Source organism: Dromiciops gliroides, chromosome 1 (genome assembly GCF_019393635.1).
Source record: "Dromiciops gliroides isolate mDroGli1 chromosome 1, mDroGli1.pri, whole genome shotgun sequence".
Taxonomy (NCBI): Eukaryota; Metazoa; Chordata; class Mammalia; order Microbiotheria; family Microbiotheriidae; genus Dromiciops; species Dromiciops gliroides.
Window position 1 is genome coordinate 256,489,542 of NC_057861.1, and position 6,813 is coordinate 256,496,354.

The following is a 6,813-nucleotide window of genomic DNA, read 5'->3' on the forward strand; positions in this document are numbered from 1 at the left end:
TCAACTCTATTCCTAGATACATGTGAAACCAAAAAAAGACCGATAATCTCAGACAAGGTGTATCTCACACTCATATTAATCCCGATTCCAATTGTGACTACTGGGGCCTTTTGCTTAGGAGAGATTGATCAGCTCCAGACTTCTTCCAATTTAAATAAGCAGACAAAACATTATACATACATAAGGGTTAGACAAAACAAAAAGTAAAAACATACCTAATTAAATGACTAAGAGGGAAAAACTACATCATGCTAAAAATGAAAAGGCATCACAGACATTGATGCAATATCAATATTAAACATATGCAGGCTAATGACATGGCATACAGGAGTCTTAAAGGGAAAAATTAGTTGAATTCCAGGAAGAACTAGTACTACTAACTAAGAAATTCAAATTAAAACAACTCAGAGATGCTATCTCACACTTAATATATTGGCTAACATGACAGGAAAACGAAAAATGACAAGTGTTGGGGGTGGTATGGAAAAATGGGACACTAATGCCTTTTTTAGAGTTGTGAACTAGTTAAACCATTCTCAAGAACAATTTTGAACTATGCTCAAAAGGTTAGAAAACTAAGGATAACCTTTGACCCCATCATACCACTACTAGGTTTGCATACTAAGAATCAAAGAAAAGGAAAAAAAACCTGATCTCTTTGTGTTTGTGCACACACACACACAACACCATATACACATATACACATATATATGTACATGTGTATGTATGTGTGTATATATTACATATACTATACATACATACACACACATATATATATGCTTTACTAATCAAACTAGCAAAGAATTATTTTCTAGAGCTAGAAAAAAACATTAACAACATTCACCTGGAAGAAGAAAAGGTAACAAATATTAAGCTAATCAATTAAAAAAGAGGGAAAGAAGGCAGCTTAGCAGTTCCAGATTCCGAACTATATTGCAAAGTGATAATTATATATCTATAACTCTATCTATCTATCTATCTATCTATCTATCTATCTATCTATCTATCTATCGATCATACACATACAGATACATGTGTATGTATATCTATTATATAGTAAATTGTGTATGTGTTTAGATGGCTATATATATGTTCATATATACATATGTGTGTGTTTGTGCACATACACATATACACCCAGGTATACACATACACTATTTTAATTATATAGAGAGCACATCTCTTTTTTTTTATCATACATACATATACACACACAGACACATATATATATATATATATATATATATTCACGTTTTGTTTATATGTTTCTATATACTTTTGTGTACATATACACCTTTCAGAATTATATAGATACTAATTTACATTATGAATGCATTCTATGTATGTATTCTATATACTATACATATATAGCACATCTATTTTAGTGGTAAATGATTAGAAATGGAGAGGATACCATCATTATGGAATAATTGAACAAGTTGTGGTGTATTGTGATGGAATATTTTTGTGATAGAGAAATTGTGAGAAAGATGGATTCAGAAAAACTTGGTAAGACAACATATGAACCCATGTACAAAGTGAAGTAAACAGAACCAGAAAAAAAACATTTTACATACCAACAGCAATATTGTAAGAATGAATAATTAGAAAATACTTAGCTACTCTGACGCAAGACAATGACCCAAGACAATACCAAAAGATCCATGATGAAAAATGCTAGAGAGAGACTGATGAGTTATGCAGGTAGTTTTGAAACATGCTCTTTTTACTCCCATTATTTTTCTGTTGTTGTTTTGTTTTGTTTTTCTTTATGGGTAATATGGAAATATGTTTTGCATACTTCGCATGTATAATTGATATCACATTATTAGTCTTTTCCATGAGGGTTCAGGGAGTGGAATTTGGAACTTAAGATAAAAAATCATTGTTAAATTTTTTACATGTAATTTGGAAATATTTAATTAAATACATTAAATTTAAAAATAATTGGGCCCTTATTGCATCAAGGAAATGTTTTTTATTCCTCCCTAATTATTCTTTTAATATCATACATTCTCTTCTTACACAAGCCTACGGCACCTTCCCTTACCTCTCACTGAAAAATCAAGGAAATTCACCTAGTTTCCTATTTTCACTTTCTTTTTTTCAATTCTTGGCATTATTTCCAATTTTTTTCTCCTGTATTCACTCTCTAATGAGGTGTCTCTTCTCACCAAGGCCAAACTGTCTATAAATACTCTTTATTTCTTCCCCAGTGGATTCTTACCACTATCATTTTCCCTCTCTTTCTTCAACCTTTTGCATAACTATTAATCCCCTTTATTATTGTCTCTGAATACTCTCCAGATTCCTTATCCTTAAAAACATCCTTCCTAGAAGCCATATTATATTTCTCTACCCTTTCTCAGGTAAACCCTTATTGAACAACAATCTAAAAAACAAGCTGTTTTCTTTATGACCACTACTCTCCTCTAATTCTTATATGAACCTTCCATAATCCGACTTTCAACCCTTCAACTGAAATTACCTATGCAAAGTTGCCAATGGTTTCATATTTGACTATTTTATCTTGGCATAATTAATTTTAGTGCTTCTAAACCAAGAAATTATTAGCTATTTCATTTTTATATTAAACATGGGATCTGGACTTTCTATTAATTTTATGTTATCAGGCATATATTATGATTATTATTATTATTATTTAGAGGAAAATTCTCATTGGGAGTTATGGTCATTGTAACTTCTTTACTTAACATTAATTGACTAAAGTAAAAATATTTTTGCATTACATATATATAATATATATATATGTATATAATCTCTGTGGGGTTATATTTTCTATCTTGTTATAATATAAGTTCCAAAAGGAAAGGGACTGTTTTGCAATTTCTCTTTTCATATCTAGGGCTTAAGCAATATGCTTGGCTCCTAATAGAGGCTTAATAAACATAGGTCGATTGATTGATTTTGTGTCATCTATCTCCTTGCAATTCTCTCTCCCTGCCCCTATCCTCACTCTCTCAGTTTAATGAGGGTTATCCAATGGACTTTTCTCAGGATTGACCTTCCTAGTTCTAACTCAGATTGTGCTCTGTTTCAATACTTGGTCAATAGTGGATTTCTTGACCAATATGTGTGACCACATTGAAGGACATGCTTATTTTCAAATGAGAACATAACACTTCACCGGCTTCTAATCTTGATGATCAGATGTCTCTGGAAAACTTTGTCTAAAGAAGAGAAAGATTCTGCTTCATTCTTTTTGCTTTAACTTTCCTTTGGGCAAGCAGCGTTTTTCTGGCACCAAAGTTCCCATGAAGTGACTTGTCCAGAGTCACACAGCTAGTAAGTGTCAAGTGTCTGAGGCCAGATTTGAACTCAGGTCTCCTGAATCCAGGGCCGGTGCTTTATCCACTGTACCACCTAGCTGCCCCCGACTATACATGTTTACACTGTAGTTTTTGTTTTCATTCTCAAGGAGAGTGGCTAGGTGGGATAGAAAGAAGGAAAATTTTTGCCCTCTGAAAAAAATAACATTTTTTTAAAAATCCAATTAAGTAGAAGGTTTCAAAATTGATCCCTGGAAGTAATGGAAGTCATTAGAGTTTATTGATGGAGGTGTGTGTGTGGTGGGTGGGAACAGTGATATGGTCTGATCTGTGTTTTTAAGATGAATTTGGTAACTGCATGTAGACTGATTGGAGTAGAGAGAGACTGGAGGCAGCCGTGATCATCCAGCTGGGTATTACAATACTCCTGGTATGAGGTATAAGAGTCTACCAGGGTGGTAGTAGTGTCAAAGGAGGGAAGGGTGCATTGAAAAGAGGAAATTTTAAGGTAGAAATGACAGCATTTAAAACTCTTAAAGACACAACCATAATTCCAGATAACCACATGATAAGGCATGTGCCTACCTTTTGCTACAGAGGTGTCTGGACCTCAGGTTGTAGAATGAGACATATATCTAAGAAATAGCCAGTGTGGGATTTTGTTTTAGTTGACTATGCATATTTGTTAGAAGAGGGTTGTTTTTCTTTTTTCTGTTTTACACTGAGAGGTTTAGGATATAAAGTAATTTGATTTTTAATTAAAATATAAAATCATGAAAAACAAAAGCACATTTGCACGGGCAAAAAAATTACTAAAATTATTTTAAATAATGCATTATTTGATGTAATTACCATGCCTTGTCTATCTTATATTACTTATCTCTAAGAGCATAGGCACTTCATAAATAATATACAAGAATAAATGCTCACTGCATTCTGTTTTGTCTTTCAACATAGGAGTCAATTTTTGTTTATCACCATTATGTTGTGGACATTTTTCCTGGAAATGTTCTCAAAATGTATTTATCATGTCCTCCCTTATGCTTTCAAGTACCTTAGTAATACTAGACAAGCAGTGGATATATTGACCATTAAAAAAATTGTGAAGAGTACTTCCTTCTTCTTTTTCCTTTGAGGAGGTTTTAGTGATATCACCTTTCTGTTGCTAGCATTTTTTTCCTTTAGAATCTTATAGGAATCTTGTGCTCCTTAATGACTTTTTTTTTGTTTTGTTTTTTAGGCAATGGGGTAAAGTGGCTTGCCCATAGTCCCACAGCTAGTAAGTGTGAAGTGTCTGAGGCCGGATTTGAACTCTGAATCCTGGGGCCGGTGTCTTTAACCACTGCGCCATCTAGCTGCCCCCTCATTAATGACTTTTCAAAGAAATGAAAATGTTAATAAAATGGAAGTAAAGGCATTTCCTTCCTTCTAAGTTTTTTCATCTTGCCATTTTGGGCCATTTCATGCCATATCTCATGAATAACTCCAAATATTTCTTTAAAAATGTATTCTTTACTGTGTTACTTGGAACAAATAGGGCAAGGTAGGGGGAACAAGACAACCCTAAGTTTTAAGCAAATAAAGCAGTGTAACATTTTTAGGATCCCAAAAGACCAGTGGCTAAATACCAGTATGATATACTAAGATTCCCTGTGGACATGAAAACCCAGGATTTTGGGTATTATGTCATTATGTTTAAGAAGGTTACTGGCTTTATGATCTCTAAATCCTATGCCTTAACTCAGAAAATAATCACTTCACAGCTGAGAAAAATAACTGTAAAGAATATTTGGGACATATTGAATAATGGAAGTATATTGTATCATTCTTTCATTCAGTTAATAAATATTAAAAGAACTGGTTGGATAGTGAATCTATTGTGGGTAGCCAGAAAAAATAAGTACCATTAAAAAAATTATTTATTTATTACATGTAAAGATAGGATAAGTACAATTTTTATAGTGTTTTTTGTTTTGTTTTGTTTTGTTTTTGTTTTAGCAGGTCACCAGGCATTTATTAAGCACCCACTAGATGTCAGGTACTGTGTTTCTGTCCCCTGCACCTTGCCCATGTATAGCAAATGCCTTGGGGGATGAATACATGCTTGTGATTTATTCCCATGAGGTATTTACTGAATTGGATTACACTTGTCCCTTCTCCCTGCCCCTAGAATTCAGAGTGCGGTTGGAAGCAATGCTGCCATTCCTGAGCAGGATTTTTCCAAAAAATTAGAAGATGCCAGGACCCCTGGACTGACGGATCACTCTACAGCTCCCCGGGTGTTGGATGGAGGGTGTTGACTGAGCCCATTTGTCCCCCAGTGGCCCCCACTTGAGCTGGCCTGCGATGGAGCCCAATGTAGTCTGGGAGCCTGGAGGGGCTCTGTGGCTGAAGCACTTTTGGAGGCCAGCGGCCAAGTCATGGGGGCAGGGCCTCTCTGCCCTGCAGCTCACAGGGATTCCCACACTGGCCATGGCCTGGGCCGTGGTCGGACCTATAGCTGCAAACAATCTGGTCAAAGCTGTCGCCAGATAACTCCTGAATATAGCTGAGTCTGTACGTGAACCCAGAAGGACTGAGAAGGTGATGCTGGCTGGAATGCCCTGTGAGGAGAAAGTACTTCTTCAGGGGAGTCTGTATCCAGGATGCTGAATCTTCTGGTAAACAGGCTTTCCTGTGGAAAGCGCTTCTGTTTGAGTGTCTTGGAAGCACTTCACTTTTTGGGGGTCCCACAGGGAAAGAGAAAGGGCAATGTCACCGGCTTTTCTTGTGAAACAGATGTATTCAGCAAGCTTCTCTCCATTTCCACATTTTTCTCTCTCTGTGGCCAGGACAATTTTTCTCACAAGGGATACGGTAGCTTGGCCACCACATACACCAGCTTGACATGCCATTTTTCTTTCAGAAATTTTTTCCAGACTTCCAGTTTGTGGTTCCTTTCAAGGCACAACGGCACATTTGCCACTGCTCAGGAGTGGTAAAGATGAGCCCTCCATTAAGCTTCTGGATGAGATAGTTTCTCAGACAAACTGCAGAGACAAACCTCAAAGGTTAAAACAGGTATCAAAGGCTGTTTCAAATCCACAGGATCCCAATTCCTTAAGTAGGGATCCTGTCCGGAGTCGTCATCCTTAGGGTCTTTTGAGTAATAGAATCTTCATTTTTCACAAGCCAGCCCTTCGAGGAGGCTCCTGGAGGTCCTGGGGCTCACTGAGGCTGATGGAAAAGACCTTCCAGGTTTTGTGGGCACCCGGATACATGACATGGAAGTAGATGCAGAGTCCAGCCAGGGCAGCAGACCTGGGGACGTCACTTCCTCAGCAACTTCAGTTTCCCCAAAAGGTAAACCCAGGCAGCAGGACACGCTAGGGTGGTGGGGCTGCCTATATAGTGTTTTAAGATTTAAAAACCATTTTACAAACATAAAATGTTTTATTTCATACTTCTCTCCATGTTCAGTTGCTCAATTTTTTGTTTTTTTATTTGTTTGTTTTCCAGGTCAATGAGGGTTAAGTGACTTGGC

General features: G+C 36.3%; 1 pseudogene; it reads right to left on the minus strand.

Moving 5' to 3' along the window:
- Positions 1-5,518: 5,518 nt before the first annotated feature.
- LOC122748093 lies at positions 5,519-6,451 on the minus strand (annotated as a pseudogene).
- Between the last annotated feature and the right edge of the window lie 362 nt (positions 6,452-6,813).